The following is an 18,127-nucleotide window of genomic DNA, read 5'->3' on the forward strand; positions in this document are numbered from 1 at the left end:
AAAAAGAGGAAGACAGATAACACAATCAAAAAAATGACAAAGGTTCTGAATAGGCATTTCTCCAAGGAAGATATACAATGTTCAAACAAGCATATGCCAAAGTGATTAACATCCTTAAGCAACAGGGAAAGGTAAGAAAAAACCACAATGAGGTGTGATTCCACTGTGAGATATGACTTCACCCCTGCTATCTTGGCTATAATCAAAGAGAAAGATAATACTGTGCTGGCAAGGATATGGATAAATTGAGACCATGATAAATTGCTAGGGGGAATGGAAAATGGTGCAGTCACTTTGGAGAAGAGTCGGCCAATTTGTCAATGATGAAGCATAGAGTTACCATATGATGCAGTAGTTCCACTTCTAGGTACATACCCAAGAGAAAGGAAAACATGTTCATTCATAGCTTACACATGAATGTTAATAAACATTATTCATAAAAGCCAAAAAATTTTTAAAAACACAAATGTCCATCAACTGCTGGACATATAAATAAAGTGTAGTGCATCCATATTATGAACTATTATCTGGTAATAAAATAGAATGAAGCCCTGATATATGCTACAATATGGATGAATCTTTAAAATATTATGTGAAGATTACAGGAAATACTCAGAAAAGACAAATCTATAGAGACAGAAACTAGATTAATGATTGGATAGGATTTGAGGAGTCAGAGATTAGACTGTTCTATCTAAAGGGTAAAGGTTTCTTTCAGTGTAAGAAAATGATCTTCATTTGATCCTCATGGTGGTAGCACAATTCTTCAAATATACCATGAATCATTGAATCATACATTTCAAACTCATCAATTGAATGTTATGAGAATTACATATGGAACAAAGTTTTATAAAAAAAAATAACATCTATTGAACCATCATCCAGGAAATTTTGAGTCATATATATGTATAATACATACATTTTGTCTAATACATGTCTATACATGTATAATAACTTTCTCTATTTCTTCAGAGACTTACAGACACAGTTAACCTCTTGCTTCCTATAGTTCTCAACTCATCTACAGTATATTACATTACATAGGTGTCTTGCACATGCAAGGTCACCATCTCTTAGCTGGATGACAGCACTTGTAGACAATAAACACATTTGTATAAAAATAAGGTCATTTACTTTTTGTTTTTTCAACTTGCCAAAAAAATGCTCTGACTGTTCGTGTAATATATTTACTTTGAGGTGGAGGGTCATATGTTAAGTTCCTGATTGATATCTCCTTGGATAGAAGTGTGAACAATGGTAGAAAGGCTTACCAATTTTTAAAAAAGCATTGCATTCCACCAGCATGTCTATGAAATGGATTTCAGTTCTTCTGCTGCTACAGCTGAGCTGTTACTTTAGCCCTGGGAGTGCTGGAAAGTTGTTGATGTGGCCCACAGAATATAGCCTTTGGATCAATATGAAGACAATCCTGGAAGAGCTAGTCCAGAGTTTGAAGTAGATTAGTTGTTCATAGTTCACTTCATGAAGTGATTGTTCCGAGATCTTCAGTTTCTATTCTTGTTGATTCCAATAAAACATCTGCTATTAAATTTGAGATTAATCCTACATCTTTAACAAAATGTGATCTTAAGTTTTCTTTCAGAAAAGTGATCGACAAATGGACACATGATCTGCCACAAGTTACAATTTGGACATAGGAGTCCAAGAACTCCTTTGGGAATTTTCTGATTGTATTGAAAAGCTCTGTAAAGATGCAGTTTTGCACAAGAAACTTGTAACAAAACTATATGAATCAAGGTTTGATCTCATTCTCTCAGATGCCATTGTACACTGTGGAGAGCTGCTGGCTGAGTTGCTGAAAATATCTTTAGTGTACAGTCTCTGCTTCATTTCAGGCTATATTACTGAAAAGTATAGTGAAAGACTTCCACTCCTACCATCCTACATACTTACTTTGTCTGACTTAAGTGATCAAATGATATTCATGGAGAGAGTACAAAATATGATATATGTGCTATATTTTGACTTTTAGTTCCAAACATTTAATAAGAAGAAGTAGGATCAGATTTACAGTGAACTACTCGGTAAGTCATGCTTTTAGTTGGTAACTTGAAGTCCTGATTCTCTTACTGTCTTAGAAGGTGAGTTTGTATAAATATGAAGCCAGAGAAATGTGTCTCTTATAAGTTAAATAATGAAATGAAATTATAAAATGATCTCTCAATCTGATAAATATTATGGAAATGCTTAAATTTTAGGGTGCTGAGGAATTGTTTCCTCTTGCATAGTTTAGTTTCATTTAAATATTAAACTTTTTTATCATATTACTTGAAGGGTTCCGTTACAATAGAGGCATACAGTGGGTCTATCCCAGATTCAGGAACCTATAATTGGAAGTTTCTAATAATTTCATATTCCTTCACCAAGTACTTATAAATCATCTTTATAAAGACCTAGAATTTTGTTGAAGGGCAAGCATATAAGTTATTAAACTATATTTTTTGAAAACTATCTTTTCATTAAAGACAAAATGAGCCAAAATTGAGTGACCATGTCTATTACCATGGTTTATGAAAAATTTCCAGCTGTTATTTGCAAATATTTTTATTTAATAAACAAATATTATTAAGCTTCTAACATGAACCAAATGCAAGAGTAGCTATATACTCAAACCCCTCACAGTTTGCCCAGAAAATCTAGGATCAAGGGAACAGCTTGCTAAATTGTAGAACCAAGACTGAGTACTCTACAGTAAGGTGTTTCCATGGGTATGGTAGGGCTAACTGATTGAGCAATCGAAGTAGTTGTTTATATTTGCATCTGTTCACTTTGCAACTTATAAAGTAAACAAATGTATGTTTATTCTATAGTGGTTTAGGTTTAATAATTCTTTATGATTGCAAATGTACTGATGTGATGTTAGGGATGAAAGTCTCTAACACTTTATGTTTTATATGTACATAAACAACATATATATAAAACATGTGTGTGAGTGTGTATATATATATATATATATACATATACACATATATACACACATTTGTATTTTCACACCACAGACACGTTTAAACATCTTTGGCTGTGCCATTTCAACTTTCTTCTAGAAAATTACCTAGTATATCCACATTACGATACTCTCATTTCCTCTACTTTTGTTTGCATTTTTGCCTTCAGGAAGATCCACTACATTATCTGAGTTAATAAGGAAAGTTGAAATGTGGCCCATTCGAATCATTGGGATTTTGAATTTCCTTGCCCACTCTTACCACATTTTGAATTTGTTGGAGCACTCCACTGCAAACCTGCCAAAACTCTACCTCACGTAACTTATTCCTGGGATATTTTTGGTTTTGTTTACTTTACATTTTCAATAGAAACGATTCTCTTTCTTCATTTAGAATGTTTGATCACAGTGAGAGAGATATGGAAAGCTGGAGAAAATGGCCTGCCAATTAGAAACTCATATATTTCAATAACATTACACGAATCTGAATTTCATTATCACTGCAGAGCAAAGTATTATACCTGGGAGACTTTTGGAATAGGGTCAGTTAAATTAAGGCCTCATTATGCAACATATAAAAGGTATCAGCCATTCATTCAGAGAACGATTTTAAAGTAACTGGCATAGTCCAGGCATACGTGCTGGATAAGGAGAGAAACAGAGTAGACACAGTTTTTGCCCCAAAACACCAGACACTCTACTTTGAAAGACAGAATATAAGAAAGTAACAACAACTGGGTTAAAAGTATTATAATAAGGACGAAATGTAACGCTACTATAATGCTAGTAAACATCCCATGGGGATGGACCATAGTACCTCAGGTGTGACATAAGCAAGCCGGTGGCATAAGAAATCCCTTGTGTTTGCCCCCCCTTCAACAGCAAAAATTGGCAGCTATCCATGAACGAAAGTGCCTTAGTGGGGGTTTGGGATCCAGCACCATAGCCAGGGCATGCTGGAAAGGTCTCGCTCACCTACGCTTCTGGTAATAGGCAGACAAATTCCAGTACCAGCTGTAGTATCAACAGGAGATTGTGAGTTGGTTCCAGCTCCTTGTAGCCACAGTCCAGGAGCACCTAGAGAACACTGATTTAGGCAGTCACCTATGGATTAGGGAGATTTTGTAGAAGTTCAGATATCCAGAGGGGAAGTCCCAAAGCTCTGCTGGAGCACAAAATATGAGTTTAGATGCATTGGAAAGGGTAAGAGCAGCTGGATTTTGCTAGCATCACCCTCCCCTAAGGCAGCACAATTTAAGGCTAAAAGAAACCCAAGGATTTCCCCTTCAGGGGAAAGGGAGAGCCAGTGAGTGAATACTCAGCTTCTTCACGTGTGCAGGATGCTACCAAAAGACTAATTTCTTTCACAGCATCCAGAGTATTAAATTAGGTGCTCAGTGATTTGTGGAAGGGAGCAGATCAGGAGAGTTGCATATAAGATTTCCAGAGGATATTAAAGGGACTTAGTTCCTCCTGACCGTGTTCTGGACTCTATCCGGAAGCCTGTCCACAAACTTCTCCTGCAGATACTCCAGATGGCCTGTGGGCACCCACAGAACACTGCATTCCAAACCCACAACTCCCCCTCTCTGTGGTAAGCTCCCTGTACATGCTGCCAAGGGCAGTGACAAGAGAAAGATTTGCTAGAAGCCTAAAGAGCAGGAGCAGAAATCAGTTAAGGGTCTGGGATAGGAGGGAAACCACAAACTTGACCTGTAGTGAGAGCTTCAGGAAAACAAAAGGGAAGCTATCAGCCTCTGGTCCTGCCCTTTATAGGATGGAGAGAAGACATACAGACTTAAAAATTCTGCCACAAGAGAGAGCAATAAGCATGAAACAGCTGTATTCACACAAGATCTGACAGAGCCTCATCTATAGAAGGACTGACAAAAGCATTTCTACCCTAAAGGCAGTTAGTAGACTAAGGTAGGTGACTGCAACTTCAAATGTGAAAAACAGCAACACAAAAATCCCAAGAATGTGAACAATCAAGGAAACATGAGATCACTAAAAGTTCACATTAATCCTCCAGTAACCAAACACCTAGACACGGAGATATATGATTTACCTGATAAAGAAGTAAAAATAGTTGTTTTAAGGAAACTCAATGATCTACCAGAAAATACCGAACCCTTGTGTGCTGTCGTGAGGAATATAAGTTGGTGCAGCCACTGTGGAAAACAGTATGGAAGTTCTTCAAGAAGTTAAAAATAGAACTTATATATGACCTAGCAATCCCACTTCTGAGTATATATCCAAAAAAACAGGATATCAAAAATATATCCACAATACCATGTTTATTGCAGCATCATTCACAATAGCCAACATATGGGAAAAATTTAAGTGTCTGTCAATGGATGGAATGAGTAAAGAAGATGTGATACAAACAACACACACACACACAATTGAATATTATTCAGCCATGATAAAGAAGGAAATCCTGCCATTTGGGACCACATAGATGGGCCTTGAGGGCATTATGCTAAGTGAGATAACTCAGACTGAAAAAGAAAAATAATGCATGATATCACTTATATGTGGAATGCAAAAAAGCCAAACTCATAAGAACAGAGAGAAGAATAGTGGTTACATGGGTTGGTGAAGTGAGTGGATTGAGAAGATGTTAGTCAAATGGTACAGACTTGCAACATTAAGATGAATAAGTTGTAGAGATATAATGCACAGCATTGTGATTATAGTCAACAATATTCTATTATATACTTGAAAGATTCTGGAGACTAGATTTAAGTGTTCTCACCACAAAAATGGTAATTATGTGAACTGAGAAAGGTGTTAGCTAATATTATAATGGTAATCATATTGCAATATATAAAGGTATCAAAACAACACATTGGACACCTTAAACTTACGCAATGCTATATGTCAATTATATCCCAATTTATTAAAAAAAAGAGCTTTAAATAATGATTAGGAAGAGACAGTAAACTTTTTATATTGGTAGGGTTCCTTTATAATGTTATATGTCAATTATATCCCAATTTAAAAAGGAGCTTTAAACAATGATTAGGATAAGACAGTAAACTTTTTATGTTGGAAAGGTTAGGTCATTATTTTCCAGGGAGAAAAAGCAAATAATCAATTTAAAACAAAAAGTTGAAAAAAAAGATGACCATGAAGTTTTCACCAGATATCCAGGAAACTTTTGGATTCTTACATTTCTTTTTGTAGGGGGGTGAACTGGAGTAGGAAGTACACTGAGCAATAAGGATTTTATCTAGTATAGAAAGTAATACAATTTGGAAACTGGCAAGGATCTCAATAGTGTTGCTATGATGTTGATCTTTTATGATGGAGCAAATCTTCCTCCACAATAAATGGAAGAGTTTTCCCAGAGTTCTGGAGAAAATGGTATTGTGTTTACTCTGGGGTCAGTGGTCATAAAAATGATAGAAGAAAGGTCCAATGTGATTTTATCAGCCCTTGCTCAGCTTCCACAGTTAGACCAACTACCTTATAGGGGACAACTAAGTAATGAGTCTTTTAACTCTGTATAGAAATTTCTGATGAAAGAAATTTCCTGCATAAAAGGTAAACTCTTATGATCACTTCAGTTTATCTCAGATATCACGTTAAAAACCAAAATATACATGGCTGGAGCTAAAGTAGTACAAAGGGTATCTTTGATTAACAATGACGTTGGCATTAACATTGTGGTCAAAAAGAAATATACTTTAGAGTTGGAGTGGAAAATTTTAACATTATAATGATATTGCAGGCAGGTACAAAAATTACCAAATTCTGCCCTGTCATTTACTTGTTTCTCTTGCAGAACTCCTGAGGGCACTGTACACACTACAAATGTTATCAGAAAGAAATTAACTTTAAAATAAACATTAGGCAGTAATTGATAACAGTCTGAAAGGCATCATGCAGTTTAGGCTTGGCAGGTTTAGGCTTTGCTTCCCCTAAATTTTGAAATAGGCCTATTCAGTGTGCTTTTCAGGAAGCTACTGAGAAAAAGGATGGCCAGGGATGACCAAGCTATCTCCAGGTACCCAAGCCAGTCATTATTATTTAGAGAAAGAGAAAACCAAGCTGAAAAAAAGAAAGAGAATAAATATTCCTGGTGGACTGGACTCTGCTAAACGTCTGAAGCAAGAAGATGAAAGAGAAAGGGTGGAAGTGGCACCAGCCCTTAAGATGACTCTGTGCTTTATAAAATGTGGCCTCAAAAAGACTCTGATCCTAACCTATCAGAATGTTAGCTCCTCCTGATTGAAGAAGGATAAGGGACTATAAAGAGATGTCAATCAGAAGCAGGCCTAGCATCGAAAGGTTTCAGATGCCCCATATTTCATAGAACATGGTAGTAAGTTATTTCTAGTATATATAGAATACACTTTGAGTCTCTGGGTATTCATGAATTACTTTTTAGTCTCCTAACTGATATAGCTTTCTCCTCATCAACTAAGCTAATTTTTAGAGAAACTGAAATTAATGTTCACATAGCAAATAGTAATTAACCACTTGTAAATTAAAATCTAATTTATGAAGATTGCTTTAGAATTGCAAAATAAGTACCTAAATTTGATACTGGACTTGGAAATGATTTAGATATAAGAAACCATATTAATCAAAAGACAACAATACTAGAAATATTTATCTCCATGATAAGAGGTTAAGGAATACACACAAACAAAAAAGAGGTAATATGATATCAAAAACATAAAATATGAGGGGAAGTAAAAGTGTAGGGGTTTTAGTAAGAGGTCAAACCTAAGAGACCATCAACTTAATATAGATTGATACTTATGTCTTAGGTTATTACTGACAAATTGAAACGGCAAGCAATAGGATATATTGGAGTATATGAGGAAGCCATTTGGTATAAACCTAATTAGGCCTGACTTTGTTTTTTCCAAAAGGGCCTGACTGTGGCCATTGAGCATGCATTGTATATCTGCTTAGACATTTTGAGATAAAGGTGCAACTTCCCTCCCCCTCCCAACGTTGGCATCTCCTTAAAGATTAAGCATCTTTCCTTAGGCTGGGAACTGATTGCAGCACTCATCTGTGACCACCCAGCTTGAGGCAACAGACCTGCCAACCTGCTGTGTTCACAGAGACAGCAAACCTATCTGCTGTTTCCATTGATTGCTGTGCCTACAGAGCAGCCTCGTGACTATTGGAAAAGGGACATTTCAATCATATGTGAAACATCCTCTCTGAGGGTATATAACCACCCTGTATACCCCCACTTCTTTGGAGTGCTCTGTTCCTTTGTGGAAAGACTCGCCCAGGTTATAATACTCAGATTTCAGCTCAGAATAAACTCACCCAAATTTTCATTTATAGATTGGTTATGGATTATTTTCATTGAAATTATATATATATGAACTCCATGGTAATCACAAATCAGAAACCCATAATAAATATGCAAAAAATAAACAGAAAGGCCTTCCAACATAATACTAAAGATAGCCATCAAATAAAAAAAGAAGAGAATAAGAGAAGAAAAAGGGAAGAGAAGGAATACTAAAACACCCAGAAAAAAGTAACAAAATGGCAATAAGTACAAACTTATCAATAGCTGCTTTAGAGAGGGGTCAAGATGTCTGATTGAACAGACTCTGAACTCACCACCTCCCACAGAACCAAACAATTTACAACTACAATGGGGACAATTACCCATGAGAGAGAACTGAAAATTGTATAAAAAGAACCTGCACACCAAGGGATAGTCCTGACTGAGGTAGAAGAGGCAGAAATTCATTTCTGGAAAGAAAAAGAGCAACTTTCACAAGCCACAGCACTTCATGGCCAGCCAGGGGCAATCCTAAGCTATGAAGCCTTCCCAGGAAGAGTTGGGGATCTGAGCAGGGGACCATTACTGCTATAAGCATCCTTTGGGCTCAGCACAACTGAGATGAAGCTCATAATATCTGGCTTTGCTATCTAGTAATAACAATAAGGAATACCACAGAAAAGCTATTGAACATAAGGGGACAACAGTCGGCTCTTAAAGGACCCAAACACAAGTTCACCCATTTCAGAAAGCAATCTAAAATCACCAGAAAAAAAGGTTCATGGTCCTTTGGTGAAAAGAGACTTACCTGATAGGCTCTGGGTGAATCTTGGTGAGAGGTGAGACTGCTACAAGGACTGAGACATTGGCAGCAGCCATTATTGTGACTTAGTATAGATGTGCTGACACAGATGCTGACAGACACCATTGGAGTCTTCCCCTGGCCTGTTAGTCCAGAGTCTACTCCAATCACCAGATCACCAACTTAATCCAGCTCACCCAGGGCATGCACCCCACCCTAGGGTATAGGCCACACCCAACAGTAAGCCCTTCAGCAACTTGTGGACCTGAAAACGTGGAGTGCCAGGAACCTCTGTTGCTGGGGCAAGTGAGTCTGCCTCTGCAGAGCAGGGCATGTATGAAGAGCAGGTGGAGCATGTGAGGTGTTAGTGTAGTGTATGGGGCCTCTGCAGTGGGGCAATTGGTTCCACTTCAGGAGGTCATGGCCTGAAAATGGGACAGGACTCTGTTGATGGTGTGTGTGGACAGGTGGGAAGTGTGGCTTGTCAGCTGCAGAAGACTTGTACTTGTCAAACAGCCACATAGAGGATCAGCCCAACCTTCCAAAGCCTGAAACAATTGGGTACCTTTAAGGCCAGAGGCTTATGGAAAGTGTAAGCCCCTGAGCCTAACAACCACCCATGCTGAGGGCCTCTTCACTTAACAGAAAAACTGCAACAAGAAGGTTCTATTAGACATTGCAGCTGACTCTACTGGGCCTCCTCAAGCCTGATAAAGTGACTGAAGAGTCCATAGCAGCCACACACAGCTGAGAATTACAACCAGCCAGACAGTGGACAGCATATCTTCCCTGGACACCTTCAGCAAGAGCAAACCTGCCACAACAGAAGAACACACTTAGCCCACACAGGGGTCAATCCTGGAACATTTGGAACTGGTGATATGATAGAAATACACTGCTGATGCTCATAAGGCATCCCTTACATAAAGCCACCTCTACTAGGTCAGGAGACATAGGTGACCCACCTAATATATAAATACAAGCACATAGAGATAAGCAAAGTGAAGAGGCCAAGTACATTCCAAGTGAGGAAGCATGACAAAATCCCAGAAAAAGGACTAAATGAAACAGAAATAAACAATCTACCTGACAAAGTGTTCAAACAAAGTCATAAAGATGCTCATAGATCTTGGGAGAAGAGTGGATGAACTCAGTAAGAACGTCCATAAAGAATTGGAAAATATAAAAAACAACCAATCAGAAATGAAAAATACAATACTCGAAATGAAAGATTCACTAAAGGGACGCAATAGCAGAATAGATGATATAGGAGAACAGATCAGCAAGCTGGATGAAAGACTAAAGGAAATCACCCAAGTTAAACAGATAAAAGAAAAAAATAAAGAATTAAAGAGAATGAGAACAGTCTAAGGGACATCTGGGACAACATCAAGCACACTAAATTCATGTTGTAGGTGTCCCAGAAGGAGAAAAGAGAGACAAAGGGGCATAGAATCTATTTGAAGAAATGATAGCTGAATATTTTCCTAACCTAAGGAAGGAAATAGACATACAGGTACAGGAAGCACAGAGAGCACCAAACAAGATAAACCCAAAGCAGCCCACACCAAGACACAGTGTAATTAAAATGTCCACAATTAAAGATAAGGAGGGAATCCTAAAAGCCACAAGAGAAAGGAAAAAAGTTGCATACAATGGAATCCCCATAAGGCTATCAGCTGACTTCTCAGCAGAAAATTTACAAGCTAGAAGGGAGTGGCACAACATATTTAAAGTGATGAAAGGAAAAATCCTACAGCCAAGAATATACTACCTGGCAAGGTTATCATTCTGAATGAGAGGAGAGATAAAGAGTTTCCCAGACAAGCAAAAATTAAAGGAGTTTGTCAACAAAAATCTAGTTTTACAAGAAATGCTAAAGGGACTTATTTAAGTGGGAAAGAAAAGACCACAAATAAGAATGAGAAAATTATTTTTAAAAAGGCAATAAAAATACTAATAATGGCAAAAATACAGTAAAGCTACCAGATAAACCACCTATGGTGGTTGAAAGACAAAAGTACTAAAATTACCTATTTCAATGATAAAAGGGTAACAGATTCTCACACACACACAAAGGAGGTCAGACATGATACCAAAACATAAAATGTGGGAGGAAGGGATTAAAAGAGTAGAGCTTTTAGAAAGAGCTCAAACTAAAGGAACCATCAACTAAATATATATTGTTATATACTTAGATTATCATATATGAACTTTATGGTAATCACAAACCAGAAAGCTATAATGAATACACAAAAAATTAAGAGAAAAAAACCCAAACCTAATACTAAAAAAAGCTATCAAACCACAAGGGAAGAGAGTAAGAGAGGAAGAAAGGAACAGAGAAGAACTACTGAAACAGCCAGAAAAAAGTAATAAAATGTCAATAAGTGCATATTTATCAATAGCTAATTCAAGTGTCAATAGATTAAATGCTCCAATCAAAAGGCATAGGGTGGCCAACTTGATAAAAAAAAAATAAGACCAATATATATGCTGCATACAAGTAACATACTTCAGACCTAAAGACACTCACAGACTGAAAATGAAGAGTTGGATAAATGTACTCAAAGCAAATGGCAATGAAAAGAAAACTGAGGTAACAATACTTACGTCAGACAAAATTGGCTTTAAAACAAAAACTATAACAAGAGACAAAGAAGGACACCACATAAAGATAAAGGGAGCAATCCAACAAAAGGATATAAGAATTGTAACTATATATGTATCCAAGATAGGTGCACATAAATATATAAAGCAATGATTAACAGACTTAAAAGGAAAAATAGACAGTAACACAATAATAGTAGGGAACTTTAACTCCCTTCTTACACCAATGGATAAATCATTCAAACAAAAGATCAATAAGGAAACTTTGGCCTTAAAAGCTACATTAGAACAAATGGACTTAGTACATATACACAGAAAATTCAATCCAAAAACCACAAAATACACATTCTTTTCAAATGCAGATGGAGCATTCCCCAGGATTCATTACATATTGGGTCACAAAACAAGTCTCAATAAATTTAAGAAGATTGAAATAACGCCAAGCATCTTTTTTTTTAATTTTATTTTCTTCCTTTTTCTCCCCAAAGCCGCCCCGTACACAGTTGTATATTCTTCATTGTGGGTCCTTCTAGTTGTGGCATGTGGGACGCTGCCTCAGTGTGGTTTGATGAGCAGTGCCATGTCTGCGCCCAGGATTCAAACCAACGAAACACTGGGCCCCCTGCAGTGGAGCACGCGAACTTAACCACTCGGCCACTGGGCCAGCCCCACACCAAGCATCTTTTAAGACAACAAAAGTATGAAACTAGACATCAACTACAGGAAGAAAATCAGAAAAGCCATAAATATGTGGAGATTGGACAAAATACTATTGAACAATGATTGGGTCAATAAGGAAGTAAAAGGGGAAATCAAAAAATACCTGGAGACCAGTGAAAATGAAAACATGACATGCCAAAATTTATAGGATATAGCAAAAACAGTTCTAAAAGGGAAGTTTATAGAAATACTGGCCTACATCAACAAACAAGATAAATCTCAAATAAACTATTTAACAGTGCACCTAAAGGAAATAGACAAAGAAGAAATAAAGCCCAAAGTCAGTAGAAGGAAAGAAATAATAAAAATCAGAGCAGAAGTAAATGAAACAGAGACTAAAAATTAATAGAAAAATTCAATAAAACTAAGAGCTGGTTCTTTGAAAAGATAAACAAAAGTGACAATCTCTTAGCTAGACTCACCAAGAGAAAAGAGAGATGGCCCAAATGAGTAAAATCTGAAATAAATTAAAGAGGACAATTTACAATGGACAACTCAGAAATATGAGATTATAAGAGAAGAGTATGAAAGGTTATACAAAAAAAGTTGGATAATCTAGAAGAAATGGATAAATTCTTAGAATCATACACCCTTCCAAAACTGAATCATGAAGAAACAGAGAATTTGAAAAGATCAATCGCCAGTAAGGGATAAAAACAGTAATCTAAAACTTCCCAAAAAATAAGAGTCCAGGACAGATTGCATCCCTGGTGAGCACCACCAAACATTCAAAAAAGACTTAATACCTATCCTTCTCAAGCTCTTCCAAAAATTTGAAGAAGAGGGTAAGCTTTCTAACTCATTCCCCAAGTCCAGCACTACCCTGATACCACAACCAGACAAGGAGAAGACACACCTCGAAAATTATAAGCCAATATCACTGATGAACATTGATGCAAAAATCCTCAACAAAATACTAGCAAATTGAATACAACAATAAGTTAAAAAGGTCATACACCATGAGCAAGTTGGATTTATTCCAGGGATCCAGGCATGGTTGAACATCCCAAATCAATCAACGTGATAAACCACAGTAGCAAAATAAAGAATAAAAATCACATGATCATCTCAATAGATGCAGAGAAAGTATTTGACAAGATACAGCATCCATTTGTGATAAAAACTCTGAATAAAATGGATATAGAAGGAAAGTACCTCAACATAATAAAGGCCATATATGATAAATCCACAGCTATAACATTCTTAATGGAGAAAAATTGAAAGCTATCCCTCTAAGAACAGGTCTCAGACAAGGATGCCCACTTCCACTTCTCTTATTTAACATAGTATTGGAAGTCCTAGCCAGAGAAATCCAGCAAGAAAAAAAAAATAAAATGGATCCAAATTGGAATGGAAAAAATTAAACTGTCACTATTTGCAGGTGACATGATTTAATTTATAGAAAACCTTGAAGAATCCATCAAAAACATTTTAGAAATAATAAACGAATATGGGGAAGTTCCAGGATACAAAATCCACATACAATGATCAGCTGCATTTCTATACACTAACAATGAAGTAGCAGAAAGAGAAATTAAGACTACAATCCCATTCACAGTTGCAAAAAAAAGAATAAAATACCTAGGAACAAATCTACTCAAAGATCCGTACACTGAAAACCATAAAACATTGCTGAAAGAAATTGAAGAAGACACAAAGAAATGAAAATATATTCCGTGTTTTTGGATCGGAAGAATTAACGTAGTTTTAGTGTCCATACTTCTTAAATCAATCCACAGATTCAACGCAATTCCTATGAAAGTTCCAACAACATTTTTCACAGAAATGCAACAAAGAAACTTAAAATTTGTATGGAACAACAAAAGATCCCAAATAACCAACACAATCCTGAGAAAGAAGAAGAAAGCTGGAGGCATCACAATACTAGATTTCAAAATATACTACAAAGCTATAGTAACCTAAACAGCGTGGTACTGGCACAAAAAGAGACACAAAGATCAATAGCCCAGAATCAAGAGCCCAGAATTAAACCCACACACCTATGGATAGCCAATTTTTGACAAGGGAGCCAAGAACATACAATGGAGATAGGAAATTCTCTTGAATAAATGATGTTGGGGAAACTGGCCAACCACATGCAAAAGAATGAAAGTATACCATTATCTTACACCATACACAAAAATTAATTCAAAATGGATTAAAGACTTGAATGTGAGACATGAAATCACGAAAATTTTACAAGCAAACATAGAAAGTTCCCTCTTTGACATCAGTCTTAGCAGGATACTTTGAATTTCCATGTCTGACCGGGCAAGAGAAATAATAAAAAAAATAAATAGGACTACATCAAACTAAAAATCTTCTGCACAGTAAAGGAAACCATCAAGAAGACGAAAAGGCAATCTAACATTTGGGAGTATATATTTACACACCACATATCTGATAAGGGGTTAATATCCAAAATATGTAAAGAACTTATACATCTCAACAACAACAAAAAACTAACAACCCAATTAAAAAGTGGGCAAAAGTTCCAAACAAACATTTCTCCAAAGAAGATATACAGATGGCCAACAGGTACATGAGAGGATTTTCAACTTCATTAACTATCAGTGAAATGCAAATCAAAACTACAATCAGATATCACCTCACTCTCATCTCAATGGCTATAATTAACAAGACAAGAAACAATAAGTGTCAGAGAGAATGTGGAGAGAAGGGAACTCTCATATCCTGCTGTTGGGAGTTCAAACTGGTGCAGCCACTATGGAAAATAGCATGGAGATTCCTCAAAAAATTAAGAATAGAGCTACCACATGATCCAGGTATTCCATTGCTGCATGTTTAGCCAAAGAATATGAAAACATGAATGTGTAAAGATGCATGCAGCCCTATGTTCACTGCAGCATTATTCACAATAGTGAAGACTGGGAAGCAACCTAGGTACCCATGAAGGGGTGAAAGAATAAAGATGTGGCATATATACACAATGGAATACTACTCAACCATAAGAAATAATGACATCCAGTCATTGTGACAACATGTATGGACCTCAAGAATATTATGCTAAATGAAATAAGTCAGAGGGAAAAAGTCAAGTACCATATGATCTCAGTCATAAGTAGAAGGTAATACAACAAGAAATAGTCACATAAAGACAGAAATTGGATTGCTGATTATCAGAGGAAAGCAGGGAGGGAGGAAGGTGAAAGGGAGTGATTAGGCACATGAGTGTGGTGATGGATTGTAATTAGTTGTGTGGTGAACGTGATGTAATCTACACAGGAATTGAAATATAATTATGTACACCTGACATTTATATAATGTTATAAATAAATGTTACCACAATACAAAAAGAAAAATAAATAAAATAATTTTTAAAAAGCAAAAAAATAGCTACTTTAAATGTAAATGGACTAAATGCTCCAATCAAAAGGCATAGGGTGGCTGACTGGATTAAAATTACAAAACACCTACATGCTGCCAAGAACTCAGCTCAGAACTAAAGGTATTCACAAACAGAAAGTGAAGGGAATAGATACTCCCTGGAAACTAAAGGAAAGTTGGGGTATCAATACATATGTGAGACATATAGATGTTAAAACAGAAACTGTTACAAGAGACAAAGAAGAGCATTACATAATGATAAATAGAACAATCCAAGACAAGGACATAAAATTGGTAAATATCTACGCACCCAAGATAAGAACACCTAAATATATAAAGCAAATATCAACAGACACAAAAGGAGAAATTGACAGTATTACAATAATCGTAGGGGACTTTAACACTCCATTTGCATCAATAAGTAGATCATCCAAACAGTAGATTAACAAGGAAATATTGGCCTTAAATGAAACACTAGACCAGATGGACTTAATAGCTGCATATAGAGAGACAACCTTCCATCCCCAAATTGCAGAGTGCACATTCTTTTCAAGTGCACATAGAACATTCTCAAAGATAGACTGTACGTTGAGAAACAAGGTATGCCTCAATAAATTTAAGAATGAAATCATGTCAAGCATCTTTTCTGACCACAATGCTATGAAACTAGAACTAAACTGCAAGAAAAAAAAACTGGCAAAGGCACAAATGTGGAGATTAAACAGCATGTGACTGAACAACCATTGGATGAATGATGAAATCAAAGGAGAAATCAAAACACCTGGAGACAAATGGAAATGAAAACAAAACATACCAACTCTTATAGCATTCAGCAAAAGTGGTGCTAAGAGGAAAATTTATAGCAATAGAGGCCTACTTCAACAAACAAGAAAAATCACAAATAAATAATCTTAAACTACACCTAACAGAAATAGAAAAAGAAAACAAAGCCCAAAGTAAGGAGGAGGGAAATAATAAAAATTCGAGCAGAAATAAATGAAATTGAGACTAAAACAGCAATAGATAGGATCAATGAAACTAAGAGCTGCTTCTTTCAGAAGATAATCAAAGTTGACAAACCATTAGCCAGACTGTAAATAAAAGAAGAAAGTGAAAAAAATAGTAAAAATTAGAAATGAGACATTACAGTGGATGCCACAGAAATACAAAGGATCATAAGAGAATACTATGAGAAACTATATGTCAACAAATTGGATAAACTAGAAGCAATGGTTAAATTCTAGACTCATACAACCTCCCAAAACTAAATCAAGGAGAAATAGAAAATCTGAATAGACCAATCACAGGTAAAGAGAGAGAAACAGCAATCAAAACCTCCCAAAAAACAAAAGACCAGGACCAGATGATGGCTTCTCTGGAAAATTCTACCAAATATTCAAAGAGTTAATACCTATCCTTCTCAAACTCTTCCAAAAAATTTAAGAAGACATAATGCTTCCTAACTCATTCTATGAAGCTAATATTACTCTGATACCAAAATCAGATAAAGACAACACAAAGAAGGAAAATTACAAGGCAATATTTTTGCTGAACATAGATGAAAAATCCTCAAGAAAATATTGGTAAATCAAATACACCAATACATTAAAAGGATCATACCATGACCATGTGGGATTTATACTAGGAAGACAGGAATGGCTCAATATATGTAAATCAATCAGTATGACACACCACGTTAGAAAATGGGGAATAAAAATCACATGATCATCTTAAGAGATGCAGAGGAAGAATTTGACAGTACCCAACATGGATTTATGATAAAAATTCTCAATAAAATGGGCTTATAAGCAAAGTACCTCAACACAATAAATGCTGTATATTACAAACCCACAGCCAACATCATGCTTAATGGTGAAAAACTGAAAGCCATCCCTCTGAGAACAGGAACAAGAGAAGGGTGTCCATTCTCACCACTCCAATTCAAGATAGCAGTGGAAGTTTTTGCCAGAGCCATTAGGCAAGAGAAAGGAATAAAAGGTGACCAAATTGGAAAGAAAGAAGTAAAACTCTCACTATTTGTGGAAGACACGATTCTATTTATAAATAAACCTGAAGGAATCCACCATAAAAGTATTAGAAATAATCAACAACTACAGAAAAGTATCAGGGTACCAAATCATCCTACAAAAATAAATTTCATTTCTAGAATATATTCAAGAATACAATCTGATTCACTATCACAAAAAATAGAATAAAATATCTAGGAATAAATTTAACCAAGGAAGTGAAAGACTTCTACATTGAAAACTATAAGACATTATTGAAATAAATTGAAGAAGACATAAGGATCTGGAAAGATATTCCATTATCATGGATACAAAGAATAAACATAATTAAAATGTCCATTTTAAATAGAGCTATTTACAGATTCACTGCAATCCCAATCAGAATCCCA

At 35.9% G+C, this 18,127-nt stretch overlaps 1 pseudogene; it reads left to right on the forward strand.

Annotated features, from left to right (window-relative positions):
• The first annotated feature begins 1,303 nt into the window (after positions 1 to 1,303).
• LOC106840165 (UDP-glucuronosyltransferase 2B31-like) lies at positions 1,304 to 6,480 on the forward strand (annotated as a pseudogene).
• Positions 6,481 to 18,127: the final 11,647 nt, after the last annotated feature.

This window comes from Equus asinus, chromosome 3 (genome assembly GCF_041296235.1).
Source record: "Equus asinus isolate D_3611 breed Donkey chromosome 3, EquAss-T2T_v2, whole genome shotgun sequence".
Lineage (NCBI taxonomy): Eukaryota > Metazoa > Chordata > Mammalia > Perissodactyla > Equidae > Equus > Equus asinus.